The sequence below is a fragment of the Oryctolagus cuniculus genome, chromosome 5 (genome assembly GCF_051225735.1).
Source record: "Oryctolagus cuniculus isolate XC-2025 breed Fujian yellow rabbit chromosome 5, ASM5122573v1, whole genome shotgun sequence".
Lineage (NCBI taxonomy): Eukaryota > Metazoa > Chordata > Mammalia > Lagomorpha > Leporidae > Oryctolagus > Oryctolagus cuniculus.
In genome coordinates, this window is record NC_142871.1 from 156,328,672 (window position 1) to 156,346,777 (window position 18,106).

Here is an 18,106-nt window from a genome sequence, read left to right on the forward strand (position 1 = left end):
TAGGAGCTTCTTCCAGGTCTCCCATGCATGCACGTGCAGGGGCCCAAGGACTTGGGGCATCTTCTACAGCTTTCTTAGGCCATAGCAGAGAGCTGGATCAGAAGTGGAGGAGCCCGGACTTAATCCAGCACCCATATGGGATGCTGGCACTGTATGCCACAGCGCTGGTCCCCCTCATTTTTAATATTATGAAATTTTGTCTGGGCTAAAGTAACAGACTCATCCTGTTTACTCACTGGACCTCTGAGTTTGTGTCCCATCAAGGACTAAGATTCTGTTGCACTTTCTGATGCTCCCTCTGTGGCCTGGCTTGGATGTAGCTGGAGAGGCAAATCTGCATTTTGACGTAGCAAACTCCAACTTGGCAAACTCATTCTGGGAAAGGCCAGAGACTCAATATTTGAGGCTTTGTCACAATGACTCAGAACTGCCTCTGCAGCTCCAAAGGTCCAGAGAGAAGACGTAAAGCCATGAGTCCGACTGTGTTCCAATAACACTGTCTTTAGGCAGCAGGCAGCAGGATTTGGGCTGTGGGCCGGTTTGTTGACCTTTCTAGAGAATGCAATGAGATAACCGGGTGGTGTTGTCAGTCTGAGCTCCCCACAAAGTGAAGCTTGAGACAGGTGAGTCAGGTGAGTGATTCATCAGCATTGGATCCCAGGCACTAGGCTGGGAAGGAGGGGGATTCGGCAGACAGAGGCATCGTTCAGTCGGCCAGCACTGGACCAACCGGAAGCTTGCTCCCCAGAGCAACTCTGTCACAGGGTGTCTGATGGGATGGCTTCCATCCTCCCCTGGCCAAGGTTTTCCCCTTGTGTTGTCAACTCTGTCCTCTGAGCTGTGCGTGCAGGCTCTGCAGGTGTTCAAGAACTAAAAAAGCCAGGTATGATGTGAGCTGCCTGAGGTGCATGCCTACCGGGAGCTGTGATGAGGTGTCTGTAGGAGGCAGTGCCTGGAGTGAAGAGGGGAGGTCAAAGGGATTCAGAGCAGTGGACAAGCAGGGTTTGCAGCAGGGGCCTTTCATGTGTCCTGAGGTCCATCAGCGTCAGCTCAGCAGCCTCAGGAGGAGACCTCCCGTGACAGCCATGGTTTCCAACTTGTCAGGCTTGGAAATGGTGACGAGTTGAGAGGCCTTGTGTAAATCACAGCTGTAGAGTTTTCCACTAAAAAAAAGGATTCATTTATGTACTTGAAAGGCAAAGCAAGACAGAGAGGGAGTGAGAGAGAGAGAGAGAGAGAGAGAGAAAGGAAGTGAGTCAGAGAGTCTTCCATCTTCTGTTTTACTCCACAAAAGGCCACAATGGCCAGGGCTGGGCCAATCCGAAGCCAGGAGCCTGGACCTCCATCGGGGTCTCCCATGGGAATGTCATTGTAGTCACCAACTAGCAGTGTGGCTTGGAGCAAAGCTGTTGGTCTCCTGTTGCTTCTCCAGATGCATTAGTGTGGAGCTGGATCAGAAGTGGAGTAGCTGGGACTTGAACCGGCGCTTTGATATAGGATGCTGGCATTGCAGGAGGTGACTTAACCATTGTGCCACAACGCTGGCCCACCAGTTTTCTTCTAAAATGCATTTCGTGTTCATTTACATCTGTCATCAACCACTGACCAGAAGTAATCTGGACATGAGAGAGGTTGCTGAGATCACAGTTAAAAGGACAAGAGGGAGAACCATCCATCAGTCATTTGTAAGCCACACGCGGGATCCTTAGAGCAAGGCCGAGGGTGGAGGAGTCCGAGAGGCTGCAGGGAAGGAAGAGTAGCATGGAGCTGTGCCCAGAGCTATGCAGCGGTCAGAAGACCAGTGGTCTCGGGATTACCATCATCGCCCTTAGGGGCAGCTGAGCCCTTGGAAAGTCGCTCTCACGGGCTCGGCCACGTCCCTGAGAAGACAACGCTAGCAGTGTCACTATGTCACTTCACCACGGCCCTCTGAGCCACACTTAGCATTAGAGGGCAGGATAAGGGTAGCTCAAGGGGAATGGTATCCGGGTGTAGATGGATGCCGACCTTGCTGGAATCGCTTGCACTGTTCAGCAGGCGCAGCTGTGGCGTCCCGAGGGAGTTGTCTGGCTACATGTGATTTTACATATCTGACAGCTGAATCAGAGATCCAAATGCCAAATCCTGCACTCAAGAACATTATGTGGATTTGTGACATTCCCAAGGGGACTTTGGATCCATAAAGCAATGAATGGATTACAATGAGGCATAAATACAGCGTTTTCATCTGTGACATACAATCTCGCTCTATTATTTCTCATGTTGTTATGGGAAGGAAATCTATATCCATTCTCCCAGGTCTGCTCTCAGAAATTAAAAGAAAAAAAAAGGCTTAAGAAGGGGGAAAAGTCTTTCTATGCATCAGGAATAAACTAGAACCAAGTATGAAAATTCCACTGAGACCAAACTCAAGGATCACAGTCATGGTCAGGCAGCAGCATTGTCAGACCTGTGTCAGCCCGGTCACCAGCTCACTGTGTGGCTTGGAGTTACTTCTCCCCTCTGGGCCTCAATGTCTTTACTGGTCCAGTGGACTCTGAATGATGGACATTCATGCCCAGGAGTGGGCGAGATGATGCCCTGTGTGGTACTGGAAGCAAACCTTAGAACCTTCTCTGTGCTTTTGGAATGTCTCATGCTGTCCACGTTTGCACAGTGTGCATCACACAGCAGCATAGCAGCACATGTCTCTTGTTGGTAAGAGAATAAATATGCACATACGGGCACGGTGCCCTTGCACATGCATTCTGCTAGAAGCAGCTGGACAGAAAATTGCAGGACCCTGGTCATTCCACAGATAGCAAGGAGGCCCCTTTTGGCCTAACAGTTCATGGTTCTATGAATTTGAAGAGCACCCTTGGTTAGCATTCTGGTTGTCCCAGGACGGAGACCTGCGCCCGTTTATGTTGGACCTCAGTTGCATGGGCTCAGGGAACACAAGCTGCAATCCATGGACTTCTTAGAGTTGTGCCTCCCAAATCAATTGTGATGTGACCCTGTCTTTGCAAATCATTGTAATCCCTTTTGTTTGCTTCACCCTAGAGGGTTCTCAAGTCACTTTCAAAATTTTGTACGCCGTTTATGTATAAAGAAAGCGATTCAGAAAATCCTGATGCCTGCCCCCAAACCACCCAGCTAGCATGTGGTAGGGCTGCCACCAAACGCCCAGTCCTCTTGATAAGGACTCCAAGGCTCTGCCTGGAAAGCCAAGTGCAACTGTGCTGCCTGGATCCCAGAGAGAAAGAGGCGGCAGCGTGCGAGCCGGCCAGTGTACACGCAACCCCAGCTGCTTACAAACCGACGCAGGGCTGGGGGCTCACTCTTGGAGGATCAATAGCATCATTCTTGTGTACACAAGACCTCACATTATTCAGGGAGGCCTGGCAGAGCAAGAAAAGCAGATGCATGGGCCCCTTGTGCCACCAGCTGTCACGGCTGGCTACGCCGCGGTCCCTGGAAAGGGCCGTGTGACAGTCTTTCCACACCGCCACGGAGAGCAGCTTGAGAGGGACAGGAGCACAAAGCCTTGTTTACAGAGGTGCGAGAGAACAGAGAGCTCGCGGAGCCTGGAAGTGGTATTTTAATAAGGCCTTTGGTTCCTCCAGGTGTGTCAGCACGGGAGGGCTGCAGGTACAGCCGCGTACCTGACCTGATCCTGCTGTGCCCAGTGGGCCCCAAGCTCGGGAGAGAAGCTGTCTGCGTTGCTGGTCTGCATTCACTCATCCTGTGACCATGAGCTGCAGTAATGTTGTCTCCTTCTCACCCTAAAGTGGCGTCACTGCGGCCGAGACTGGATGCTGCGTTGCTGACTGTGAGGGCTCTGGAGGTTGTGACTGGATTGAAATGTGGGTTTCCTCGCTGGGACCGAAGATCTGCGGAGGGGAAAAAGCCTGTGGTTTTCGTTTCTCCATCCCCAGCCCTCCCCCAGCTCCCACACACAGTCTCTTCCGCATCTATTGTTCATTCCTCTACTGAGTGAACAAATTGTAACACACATATTGGCCGTCCCTTTGGGAAATCTCTCCCTCTCTGTCTCTCTCTCCCTTCATCCCTCCCTCCCTCTCCCTCTCTCCTCTTTCTCTACTTTAGCCTTGAAGAAGGATTCAGTATTTCTGAAAATTTGCCATGAAAGATTACTTTAATTAATACTTGCCTCAGTGCATATCCCAACACAGAATTGTTTGTGCAATACATAAGGAACGCCTACAAGTCACTAGGGAAAAACTAGTTCTCCAACAGAGACATGGATGGCCCATGGATCGACAAGGAAAAAGGAAGATGTCCTTACCAGAAGGTGTGGAAATACAAGTTCAAAACACTGAAATCCTGCGCTACCCCTTCAGAGTAGCAGGCATTTTAACAGCCTAACTGCACCATTCGTCAGCAAGGCTGTAGAGCAGCGAATTCTCTGACCAGTGAGTGCACATGGCTGCAACCCTTTGGTGCTATTAGGTGAAAGTGAAATTCTGCACATCCAGCATGAATTCCACTCCTAAGACACATCCTAGCAGCCTTTCTCTTTTTTGTTTGTTTGTTTGTTTTTGACAGGCAGAGTGGACAGTGAGAGAGAGAGACAGAGAGAAAGGTCTTCCTTTTGCCGTTGGTTCACCCTCCAATGGCCGCCGCGGCTGATCCGATAGCAGGAGCCAGGTACCTATCCTGGTCTCCCATGGGGTGCAGCGCCCAAGCACTTGGGCCATCCTCCACTGCACTCCCTGGCCACAGCAGAGAGCTGGCCTGGAAGAGGGGCAACCGGGACAGAATCCAGCGCCCCGACCGGGACTAGAACCCGGTGTGCCGGCGCCCCAAGGAGGAGGATTAGCCTATTGAGCCGCGGTGCCGGCCATCCTAGCAGCCTTTCTTAACTATTTATTCAAAGAAGGAAGCCCTGGTGTCCTGAGGTATCCATTGTGTGAAATGAATTAGCTTCTCGTTTATGCATCTAGAATGATACTCAGTACATAGCCTCCATGGGCAGCTTGGAAAATAGTCACTTCAGCCATCTGCGTTCTGTGGTTCCGAGGAGGAACCGTGCTTACGAAATGCTTCGTGCTTGGCATGCACACAAGGAGACATGGAGAATCGTTTGTCGTAGCAAAAACTTCAAAACGATCTAAATGTCCATCAGGAAGAGAAAATGAGTGAGCTGTGGTGTATTACCCCCGAAGAGTGCTAAGGAGTTGTGAAAAAATAAACAGGTCCTCCATGCATCAATAAGACTAAATACAGAATACCCACAGTGAATGAAAAATCAAATTACAGGAAATACATATGATGTATTTATTATAATGCTAATTACACTAAATTTCACAATAGGCAACACACTATTATATATTGCTCATCTATACTTACACATGCAGCGGAAGTATAAAAGAAGTGCCTTCTGTGGCACAGCGGGTTAAGTCACTGTCTACAGTGCCAGCATCCCTTATGGGCACAGGTTCAAGTCCTAGCTGCTCCACTTCCGATCCAGCTCTCTGCAATGGCCTAGGGAAGTAATAAAGGATGGCCCAGGTCCTTTGGCCCTGCACCCACATGGGAGACCCGGAAGAAGCTCCTGGCTCCTGGTTTTGGATCAGCCCAGCTCTGGCCATTGCAGCCATTTGGGGAGTGAATCAGTAGATGGAAGATCTCTCTCTCTCTCTCTGCCTTTCAAATAAATCTTTAAAAAAGTAAAATATAATGTATGATTATATATTATATTAATATTTATATCATAGCTCATATTCTTCTGTTTAAGTAGAGAAGTTCAAGAACACACTGTATTAAAGAAGTAATTAAAATATAACATGCTCCCCAATCCATTGGTACTTATGCCATTGTCTGGTTCTCATGGGAGACGTGGAAGTCTTTCTTCAGGAAAAACACAGACTCAGCTGCCTTGACTTCCCCAGCTCAGAAATGTGTTCTGGCACGTGACTGCCGCTGGACAGAGTCTACGTGCACAGCCTGACATTCCAGGCCCCACAGCCCCACCCAGATGGTGCCCGAGGCAGTTCTCCAACCTCCCCGGTCTTTGGGCACTCTACCTCCCATTCGGATGGGCGAGTTGGCCATTTCCCAGATAGGCCTCCATTGCAGGCCGGTGCCCATCGCATTGTCACTTCCTGAGGATGCTGTCCCTCGTTCTTGCAACTTGACATTAAGCACTGCAACCTTCATAATACCCTGTCCTCTGACGCAGCAGTTTTCCTGCTGGGAAAATCATTCAGGATGTGCACAAAGATTTAGCCTAGATGTTTACTGTAGCATGGTCTTCAATGTCGAAATGTTAAAAAAAAAAAAAAAAAGACCTGAGTGTCCAAGGAAGTTTTAAATAAATTCAGCCCACATGGAACACAGCACCACAAAAGGCAGACTACCCAGGGAAATCCCTGCTCTGGCACATTCCAGCTCTGGGCACATAATGTAACCTGTAAAATGGGAATAAACTTGAGCCACTTTCACAGAGAGGGAGATTAAATGTGCTCAGACAAGTATTTGTGGAAGCACTTGAAATAGTAGCGGGCACATTATAAATTTGCTTATGAATGGATGATTCTGGACCAACAAAAGTGGTCTTAACATTTCTATTTCTTTTGATTTATTTCAAAGGCAGATTCAGAGACAGGCTGCTGGTTTACTCCTCAAAAACCTGCAACAGCTGGAGCTAGAGCAGGCTACACCAGGAGTCCAGAACTCAACCCAGGTCTTCATGTATGTGGCAGGGGTCCAAGTACTTGAGTTATCAGCTGCTGTCTCCTAGGGTGCATGTGGGCAGGAAGCTAGAATTGGGAGAGAGCCAAGGCTGAAACCCAGGCACTCTGATATGGGATGCAAGTGTCCCAAATGGCATTTAGCTGTCATGCCAAATGCCCACCTTTGCAAGTGAGGGAATGTTGCAGTCTACTTTGGTGTCCTGATTAAACCCAGCATAATACTTGGCACGAGTAAGAATTTAAGATGTGCAATGAATGGGAGAATTTACACCAAACTAGCTGGGTGTTTTTTAATTTGGAGTTCTAAGGTATTGAACTAGAACATGAATGTCTTGGGGAAGTCAAGTGGGGGAACCAGTGGGTCAGAACATGAGCCTTATAAGGAAACGGTAAAGGAACTAGGTTGTGATAGAAAAAAACCAAGTCATTGCCGATCAAGTGTGCAGTAGTGAACATGGGTTCTGGAGTCAGTTTATACACAGTATAAACTCTAATTCTGCCACTAGCTGGGTGACCCGAGGCTAATTTCTTTTCTTTTTTCTTTTCTTTTTTTTTTTTTTTTTGGACAGGCAGAGTGGACAGTGAGAGAGAGAGACAGAGAGAAAGGTCTTCCTTTGCCATTGGTTCACCCTCCAATGGCCACCGCGGCCGGCGCGCTGCGGCCGGCGCACCACGCTGATCCGATGGCAGGAGCCAGGAGCCAGGTGCTTCTCCTGGTCTCCCATGGGGTGCAGGGCCCAAGTACCTGGGCCATCCTCCACTGCACTCCCTGGCCACAGCAGAGGGCTGGCCTGGAAGAGGGGCAACCGGGACAGAATCCGGCGCCCCGACCGGGACTAGAACCCGGTGTGCCGGCGCCGCTAGGCGGAGAATTAGCCTAGTGAGCCGCGGCGCCGGCCTAATTTCTAACCTCTAAGAAATATATTCACGGTTATACACTTGTGAAGTTTGGAAATAATAATAGTCCATGCCTGTATGTATCAGGTACTGATCTAAGCTCCTTTCATAATATCTCGTTTAATTCTCAAGATAACTCTGTGGGTTAGATTGAATTGCATCTCTCAAAAAGATGTTGACCTTCTACTCTCAGGTGATCTTATTTGGAGAAAAGATACAGTTCAGATGAGATCGAACTGGATTAGGGCAGGCCCTAAATCCAATATGACCGGTTTCCTTCTAAGAGAAGACGGCACAGACAGAGGGAGAGGCAAGCGATGATGGAGGCAGAGACCAGATGGGTGCAGCTGGAAGCCAGGGAGTCCGGTGGGTTGACAGCCACCTCTGGGAGCCAGGAAGAGATGGGGAAGAAAGCCGACACCTCGACTTTGCACTCCTCGCTTCCAGAACTGTGAGACCGTGTGTCTCCTGTATCCGCCGCCCGTTCTGCAATAACAGGTCTGGCAGCCCTAGGACATGAACACACGGCGCCTCTTTTACAGGTGTGGAGACTGAGGCACAGTATAGGTGGGGAACCTGTCCTGGTTCTCATATGCTCGCTAGGCTTGCTAGGATCAAAACCAGGCCTGCCTGCGAGGTTAGGTTCCTTTCCTGGGGGAGCACACATGTTTTTATTTTTGAATTTAAAATTTGTGTTTCACCATCCACCATCCCCCAAAGGCGTTACTCTGGAGCACAGCTGTGCGAGGTCTGTCCTCGTTAGCCCAGCTCAGTCTGTCTAAATCATGCAATTTTCACGAACTTCACCCAGTAAGGTCTCCCAGCCCAGTGGCATCATGGCAGGCTGGGGCTGGGGCCCTCCCTCGGTGGCCGCTGGGGAGATGGCACAAATGGCTTAATCAGGAGACAGCAGGGAGAGGCCCCCCCTCCAGCCTTGCCTCCCAAGCAGGGCAGAAGCAAGCTTCTGTATGCAGAACATTTCCAGTTCCTGTCGGAGGGCCCTGCTGACTTGAAGACAGAACAAGGAAGGAAATAAATGAAATCTGAATTGCTCCCAAACTCCATTTTGCCCAAAAGCTCTCTGTTCCATCAAAATGATTTTTCCTATTGCAACCATTAGAAAGATTTTCAGATTCGAGTATCATCTTGAGGGGGAAGAAAGGGGCAGGTGCTGTGGCGTAGCAGGTAAAGCTACCAGCTTTGAGGCAGGCATCCCATATGGGTGCCGGTTCATGTCCCGGCTGCTCCACTTCTGATCCAGCTCCCTGCTAATGCATCTGGAAAAAGCAATGGAAAATGGCCCAAGGGCTTGTGCCCCTGCCACCCATGTGATGAAGCTCCTGCCTCTTGGCTTCAGCCCGGCTCAGCCCTGGCCATTCTGGCCACTTAGGAAGGGGAGTGACCAACAGATGGCAGATCCATCTCTCTCTCTCTCTCTCTGCAACTGATTTTTAAATAAATTAATAAATCTTAAAGAAAGAAACAGAAAAACAGGAGGGACTAGAAAAGCAGAAGCAACCTAAAACTGGCTTCCCAGTGCTGGAGTCACCGGGACATCGACTGATTAGTTATACAAGTACAGAACAAGGGCAGTGGCCATCTACCTCCCCGGTTCTTTTCACCCTGTCACCTATCTGATTCCCCAGGGAACAGGGCACTAAGATCCTGCTTGCAGGAGCTCTGGCTCTGGGGTTCCAGGTGCAGAACAAAGAGAAGTCCATTCATTGCCCCCTGTGGGCTCCAGGCTGCAGTAGAAGTTGTTACTCAGGTTGATAACAGCTCCCAGCCCTGGGGGAGAACTCCTCCCACCTAGCAACCCTGGCCTTGGCTCGGGGCTGTAAGCTGAGCCCGGGCACACCTGTGCAGCTGACAGATGAGCAGGGACTCAGGAAGGCCTCTGCTGACAAGCTCAGCGGGGAGCAGACACCTGCAGAGGGCCCCCCCCCCCCCCCGCACCTTTTCCTCCTGCACACAGACAGGTCTGCTTACACAGTCATAGAGAGATTCCTCCGAGACTCACAAAGGGTTCGGATCATGCCAAGCCGAAACTTCACGCTTGGAAGGAAACACACCACCCATTCATTCCACGCCTCTGTTTGATGGCTTTCACTGTCCTTCTCTCACTGCTCTTGTTCCAGAAAAAAAAAAAAATCTCGTCTTTGTTTTGGGAGGGAGAGACCAATGGCGCTGTGGATTTCTGAAGCCTGCTAGGGGTCTGGAGGAGGCGCGGCCTCAAACTCACCGCCCTGCGTAATTCTCCCGAGTCCCCATATTATGGACGTGCTATTATCCTGGTTCTGCAGGGCCACAGAGCTGAGCCTTAGACGGCTCCAGTCACTGTGCGAGATTCGCTCACCCAATTAGTGGCCGGGCAGGACTTGAAAGCATTCTCCTAGGGTTTGATGTCCACCAGCAGCTGTGTGTAAGCAAGTCAACCCAGGAAACCCCAGGCGCAGGGGCCCCTGGGTAATTAATTCATTGTTATGTGTTGGCTGTGTGGAGGGGTGAGTTATGGGGATGGCCCTGCTTCCCCAGACTCCAGGCAGATGGTGCAACAGCACCTGGAGTGAACTGAGTCAGACTGACGGGGGTGAGCTCAGAGGCTGTGCCAGCCTGGACTAGGGGCAGGTGGTGCTCACACAGCAAATAAGAGACACGTCCACTGATAGCCTAAAACCACGGTCCTCAAAAGGAGACAGTGTTGTCACCCAGGAGACGTTTACCAATGTCTGGAGACGTGTCTGATCGTCCTAGGAAGGAGTAGGATGCTACTAGTTTCCCGTGCATCGAAGCCGGAGATCTTACATTGCACAAGAAAGCACCTAGCAAGAAAGAATGACCTGGCACAAATGGCTCATCATGCCAAGACTGAGAGATCTTGCTTTGAAATATCCCAGCATCCCATATGGGCACTGGTTTGAGTCCCAGCTGTTCCACTTCCAATCAGGATCCCTGCTAGTGTGCCTGGGAAAGCAGCGGAAGATTGCCCAAGTAATTGGACCCCCTGCCACCTACATGGGAGAGCCAGATAGAGTTCTAAGCTCCTGGCTGCAACTTGGACCAACCCTGGCCCTTTCAGCTATTTATGGGGTAAACCAGCCGATCTCTCTCTGTCTTTCTCTGTCTCTCCATTTCTCTTTCACACTTTGCTTTTCAAATAAATAAATATAACTCTTTCAAGAGAAATATTATGCCATAATACATGAGAAGTTCTTGGCACAGGGGTTGGTATGCAGTGACAAACAAGCCAGCTTATTCATCCCCAGCCATTAGTCTCCTGGCATTGCATGGTCCTTGGTCAGTGACCTCTGGGTTCTCCATGGGAGAAGCAAGTTCACCTGGCTGCCTTCCCCTCCCTGTGACTGTGTAAGTGTGTGAGTACCAGCCCACACCCGCATGCAGCCAGCTGGCTGTCCCACCTGCACTGGGTCTCTCATTAAGGTGCACAACTCCTTATGAATGAATCCATGCATTGCAAGGGTTTTGCTTGTGTTTTTCAAGTGGAGGAGGCAAGGTATGCAGCAAGCCAAAGGTAGCATGGACTCTGAAAAAAATGCTGATGGGGTCTGAACTCTTAAGCTTTTGGTGGGGGTGAGGGGACTCTGAGGCAGCGCTGCCCAGGGGAAAGGTAGTCACTGGCATCAGCCCTGGGCTTCTGAACGGCAGCTCAGTGCCTTCTGGGAAACTTCATTTCTCCTGGGTAAAACAAGGGTGACATTTTTCTTTCAAGGGTCAGTGTGAGAATTCACTGAAATGAGGGCTGTGAAGTGCCTAACCCTGCAGGTGCCATAACAGACACTTAAATGGCACCTCTCATTAGGAAAAAGATGAGGACAGGCAGGCTTCTGAGGGTTTCTGGGGTACCATGGGTCTGCCATGTGCTGCCAGGGGATGGGATGGCATCTGTGGGGTCCCGTCGGAGTTCTTAGCAGGGGTGCCAAGCCAGGCACCTGTGCTGAGGTGTGCTTTGAGGTTTGGAGGAGTTCCTAGATTATCTGAGAGTGAATAAGAGGTTGTCGGCCATGACCCTGCCTTTCTACCTGTCCCAAGAGGCAGCTGCAGTGCAGAAGACAATGTGACTGACTCAGTTCTCCCTGTATGTTAGCTGAACAGGCTTGGGGGAGTCACTTACACTGGTATTATGTCTTCAGCTCAGAACTTTGTTCTATTATCCTTCAACTGGTTTTGTTCATTGGCTGGTTGTTTTGTCTAACTTTCTGCTTCTTACTTTCATTTTTTAAAAGCATTCTTCCTTTTATTTATGTATTTATTTAACTTTTATTTAATAAATGTAAATTTCCAAAGTACAGCTTATGGATTACAGTGGCTTTCACCCCCATATCTTCCCTCTTCCCTCCCACCCAGAACCCTCCCATCTCCCACTTCCTCTCCCATTCCATTCATATCAAGATTCATTTTCAATTATCTTTATATACAAAAGATCAATTTAGTGTATATTAAGTAAAGATTTCAACAGTTTGCACCCACACAGAAGTACAAAGTGTAAAGTACTGTTTGAGTACTAGTTATAGCATTAATTCACATTGCACAACACATTAAAGACAGAGATCCTACATGGGGAGTAAGTGCACAGTGACTCTTGTTGTTGATGTAACAATTGACAATATTGTTTATGGCGTCAGTAATCACCCTAGGCTCTTGTCATGAGTTGCCAAGGCTATGGAAGCCTTTTGAATTCACCAACTCCGATCTTATTTAGACAAGGTCATAGTCAAAGTGGAATTCTATCCTCCCTTCAGAGAAAGGTACCTCCTTCTTTGATGGCCCCTTCTTTCCACTGGTATCTCACTCACAGAGATCTTCATTTAGGTCTTTTTTATTGCAGAGTGCCTTGGCTTTCCATGCCTAAAATACTCTCATGGGCTCTTCAGCCAGATCCAAATGCCTTAAGGGCTGATTCTGAGGCCAGAGTGCTGTTTAGGACATCTGCCATTCTATGAGTCTGCTGTGTATCCCACTTCCCATGTTGGATCATTCTCTCCCTTTTTTATTCTATCAGTTAGTATTAGCAGACACTAGTCTTGTTTATGTGATCCCTTTGACTCTTAATCCTATCATTATGATCAACCGTGAACTGAAACTGATCACTTTGACTAGCAAGATGGCATTGGTACATGCCACCTTGATGGGATTGAATTGGAATCCCCTGGCACGTTTCTAACTCTACCGTTTGGGACAAGTCCAATTAAGCTTGTCCCTTTTATTCAAAAAAATTGTTTTTCTTTGTTTGAAAGCAAAGCGAGAGCAAGAGTGAGAGAGGAAAATGAAGAGGAAGAGAGAGGGAGGGAGAAATTTCCATCTGCATGTTCACTTCTCAAACGCCCACAACAGCTGTGGCTGGGAAACCAGACCTTCATCTGGGTCTCCCACGTGGGTGACAGGGATCCAAGCACTTGAGCATCTTTTATGGCTTCCCAGGTACATTAGCCGGAAGCTGGGTCAGAAGGATGGAGTAGCTGGGACGCAACAGGCACTCAGATATGGGACGTGGGTGCTTAACCTGCTGCCCCATAGCGCCTGCCCCAGGAGCATTCTTCCTGGTTGGGCCTACATTTTCCAGAGGTGGATACTGAACTTCTTACCCTCTGAGCCAACAGCCAGTGCTCAGTAAGGAGAAAGGACTGCTGTAGCCAACAGGACAACAAGACAAACCAAGCCTGGCTTTCTGATACCTCTCCCTCCACGCTCACCCTGACAACTAAGGTCTGGAGGGAGCCCAGTGAAGGGGAGGGGCTGGGGGATGCAGGGGAACCAGGAGGTAAAGAGGTGGCAGGCAGCTGATGGCTGCTGGAGTTGCGTGTGTTTTCTCTCTGGGGCTCATTTCATTCTTCTGAAGCACATCACCTCACTAGTCTTCATAAAATCATTTTCTAGAAATAAATTTTGTTTCTCCTACCTCTATACCCCATTGTGCTTTCTCATTTTATCTTATTAAAACACGTAAAATTTATTTATTTTCATTTTGTTTGAGTGCAGAGAGACATCTTCATCTGTTAGTTCACACTGTGAATGCCCACAGCAGCCTGAGCTGCACCAGGCCAAAGCTGTGTCTCCCATGTGGGTGGCAGGGACCCAAGTGCTTGTGCCGTCACCTGCTGCCTCACAGGGTGTGCAATAGCAGGAAGCTGGATTGGAAGTGGAAGAGATGGGACTCCGACCTGGCACTCCAAGATGTGGGCATCCCACGTGGTGACTCACCACTGCGCCAAATGCTGGGCCCATTTTGCTTTGTTTTCAAAGATATTTTGTCCCCTCTTTTCTAGAGATGGCATGGATGTGGAGTGATAACCTTCAGTTCTGTTATTTTGGTACTGTAAGTGTTCAATAGTTAGGGTACTTACACTACCCTAACTGTGTTTCATGAGCTGGTTTTTCAAAGACCTTGCTCTTCCCTCACTATTTGTGTCCCACTCAACTCTCCAGATGGCTCAAAGTGCCTCTCTGAGTACCTGATTATAGTGGTGCACCTTACACAAAACCCCTTTTAAAATGTTCACCCATTTGTTTTATCTATTTATTTGAAAGGCAAAGGAAAAAGAGACAGACAAGTAAGGTTTTCCATCTGCTGGGTCATTCCCCCAAGTGCCCACAATGGGCAAGCCTAAGCCAGGCTGCAACGCTGGAAGCTGTAGGACTGCAGCAACACCTGCAAAAAACTAAGAGAAATCTTTCCGACTCAAAGTGCAGTTGCAGCTGAATGACCAATCCAGTGTGAGCTGAACAAGAACATTGCACATATTTAAGGCCTGAAACTCTCTTTGTTCCCATTGCCTTGATGAATAGCACCAAGGCAACGGAATGAACTAAGAAAGGAAAAGGGGACAAGTAGATTCCCTAGAAGGATGTACTCTTCTCTGAAGGGAGGAGAGAACTTCCACTTTGCTTATGACCGTGTCCAAATACTGATGGAGTCTGTGGTCACAGAAGGCTTCCATAGCCTTGGCAGCCCATGGCAAGAGCCTCGGGTGATCACTGATGTCATAAATAAGAGTGTTAATTGTTAAAGGAACAACAGAATTCACTGTGCACTTACTCCCCATATATGACCTCCATCCCTAATAAGTTGTACTACGAGAATCGACTGCAAATTGTGTTCCCAAACTGTACTCTATATGTTGTGCGTGTGCATGGGTGCAAACTGTTGAAGTCTATGCTTAGCATGGAGTTGGTCCTCTGTATATAAAGTCAGACCAAAAATGAACCATAATGAAGAAGGAGATGGGAGAGGGAGAGGGAGGTGGGATGGGAGTTGGTTGGGGGAGGGGAGTGTATGGGGGAAAGAACCACTGCATTTCTAAAGTTGTATCTATGAAAAATGCATTCATTAAATAAAAACTTAAAACAAAGAATAAATAAAACTAAAAAAGAAGAAGAAAATATGGTACTTTTAATAAAGCCAACTAAAATCTAAAAAAAAAAAAAAAATGATGAGACCAGGATGACAGCTGTTTAACAAATCCAGAGAATGGGAGGGGAAATAAAAGGAAGATGTCCCCAGGAAAATCAAATGATCTCTTTTTGGAGGAAATCTAAGATGAGTATCAGTTACAGGAGCACAGGAAATGAAGCAAAAATAAAAGTCCGATAATTATTAACTCCAGGAAAAAGACAAGAAATTGGATAAGAAAGAAAATGCAGTCACAATGTGCTGTGTATCTCCACTGTGAACAAAGTGTCTGTGTTTATAATAATGTTAACATCTCATAATTTGACCATGTATTTGCACAGAACCATGTTGGGAGGGTGTGGGGAGGAAACATGTACAGGCGTGCATGTCTATGGGTATCAGGTTTTCCATGGAGGATTTCTCATGTATCATTTATTCAAGAAGTGAATAGATGACATCTAAGCTGGAAAAACAAAGAAATAATAATAAGCTTGTTACTTAGAGAAGTAGAGGTAAATACAAGAAATAACACTAAAAGAACTAAAATTGGTAGTATTGGGAGTATGGACTGCATCGCTATGGCAGGCAGGTGAAATGGATGTTTTTAATACGCCTTTTAGTACTACTTAATATTGTAAATTATACTCCTATCAAAGAATATCTTGATAAAAATTGAAAGTCAGATAAAATCTGTTTAGATAAGTTCTGAGTATTCTTTGTTTTTCTCATCTCAGCCCTGCCTTCCAGCCAGCTTTGCTAACCAGTATTTCGAGGTGCTGAGAACTACAAAGACACGTGGACTGACATTTCTTCAACCTGTGAAGAAGTGGATAAAGGGTTTTAATTAAGCTTCCAAGAGAGCTGCCTTGAAACAATGAATGAGAACAATTTACAGTTCTCTCAACCTCCTGTTTCTCATCTGTCTGAGTGAGTTGTGCAGAGTTAAGGATATTTTCGTGTAGAAGAAGATGAGATATTTGGGGCTTGTTTACTTTTAATCTTGGTTTCTAAACATGGAAGCTTTTCCAGCAAATCCAATTAGATGGTCCCCATCACCCAGACTGGTAGAGACCATCGAGTTGGTAATAAAATGTCCAGCCAGTTCAACATGTTGATGTGCTTTCAAGCCCAGAGGAAGGGTCTTCTCGATCCAGGGCCTTAACACCTACCCAGGAAGGCCAAGGGCCCTGGCTCCGCAAGCCGGATCTCAAGGTATCTACAGGCCTTGAAGTCTGCCCTCTGGGGCTCCTGTTAAATTCTTTACACTAGTAGAAATTGTGTAGAGATTTTGCTTTTTGACACAGAGATGTGTCATTGCTGGGAGAAGCAGGACCTTTTCTTTCCTCCGTCTGTGCTGTAGGCAAATTCTGATGGGACATAAAAACCCTCCAAACATACATCTTCCCCACCGGGATGAAGAGTTCAAGATGGCAGGCGGGACTGGCTGCACAATGTACCAACCCACTTCTCAGGAGGATGGCAACGCAGGACTCCTTATGAAAAAGTGAGGGAGGCTTTCAAAAAGGCTGGAGCCCAGCATGACACCAAGTGAGGGTCCTGTAGCGAGGGCAGATGACAGAGCCGCCCTGCGGGTGCGTGGACCAATGAAAATGCTCCCTGGACTGGGCTCTGGGCAGGGTGTGGACCAATGAAAATGCTCCCTGGACTGGGCTCTGGGAGCCCAGGTTCTCCGTTTCTTCATTAGATGTTCACATCAGGGGCCAGCACTGTGGCACAGCAGGTTAACGCCCTGGCCTGAAGCGCCGGCATCTCATATGGCCGCTGGTTTGAGACCCAGCAGCTCCACTTCCAATTCAGCTCTCTGCTGTGGCCTGGGAAAGCAGTAGAAGATGGCCCAAGTCGTTGGGACCCTGTACTCACGTGGGAGACCCAGAAGAAGTTCCTGGCTCCTGGCTTCAGATCAGCTCAGCTCTGACTGTTGCGGCCATTTGGGGAATGAACCTTTGGATGAAAGACCTCTCTCCCTCTCTCTCTGCCTCACCTCTCTCTGTGTAACTCTTTCAAATAAATAATAAATCTTTAAAAAAAAAAAAAAGAAGCTCACATCATGGTCACCCCTTCGATATGAAAGCTCCATGCGTCTGAAACCTAGTTGTGTCCTACACTTGGGTCCAAATGACCACAGTGGCAGCACAGAGCAGCCACCAGGCACCTGCCCGGCAGCTGTCTGCATCTCCATCGATCAGGAGGTTTGGGCTGCTGCCTGGCCCTGTGAGCTGGTGACATCAGCCCAGCCGTCCCTTCTCCTGTGACTACAAAGAGCACTTATCAGGGCAAAGCGCACCCGTTAGCAAAGATTCCGTATCTCCAAATAAACAGCCGGCAAAGACGCAGGGAACGTGCTCCTTTGCAGGAAGGGTCTCCATGGCTTTTCCATACGATGTAAGAAAAAAAAAAGAGAGAGAGAGAGAGAGAGGAGAAAAAACGAGAGCCTCTGTAGACACAGGATATGTCCCTTCTGCACACTGAAGACTGTGGACTGGACTGGCCCTGTCTTTGGCAAGTTCCTAACTCTAAAAAACATACACATTTGTGTGGTTACATTTCAACTGCATTGATACCAAACCGTATACAGGGCAGAGAGCAGACACCAACCCAATGAGAAATGGGAACTGGCTCTGGGCTACCCAAACTTTGACGCGTGTTTGAGTTCTTCCAGCTGGTTCATATTTGAAAATAGAGTTGCTATTTTAGAGACAGATCAAAGGTAGCAAATAAATATTGGACACTTAGTCAAATCCTAAGTGATTATGTGAAATTGCATTCATTTAAAATATTGAGTCATTTTTCCCCCCAGGCAAAAAAAAGGGGTCTATTTTAGCTTGGGAAAAAAAAAAAAAAAGAACTGTTGGTCAATGTCTTAGGAAAAGAATCATTTAGTAAGTCTTCACATTCTCAAAGTAGGTCGGCTGTGCTGGGTTTTGTGTGTTTGCTTGTTGCTGCTCAGGTTCAGGGAGCTCTTGGAATCAGTGACATTAGGTAAATGACGATGAGGTAGAAGGACTTTGATCTGGGACCCTGCCCGAGGTTTCTCTGTTATTCTTAGTGGAGACAAAGAGCATCTATCATGAGATGCCTCAGC

At 48.0% G+C, this 18,106-nt stretch overlaps 1 long non-coding RNA gene across 1 annotated transcript in view; it reads left to right on the forward strand.

Moving 5' to 3' along the window:
* The window catches only part of LOC108177400 (uncharacterized), a 129,958-nt gene extending 112,899 nt beyond the window's left edge, over positions 1 to 17,059 (forward strand). The window contains exon 3 of the long non-coding RNA XR_016234802.1: positions 15,738 to 17,059. This is a non-coding gene — a long non-coding RNA (uncharacterized LOC108177400). The remainder of the gene's footprint in view (positions 1 to 15,737) is intronic.
* Positions 17,060 to 18,106: the final 1,047 nt, after the last annotated feature.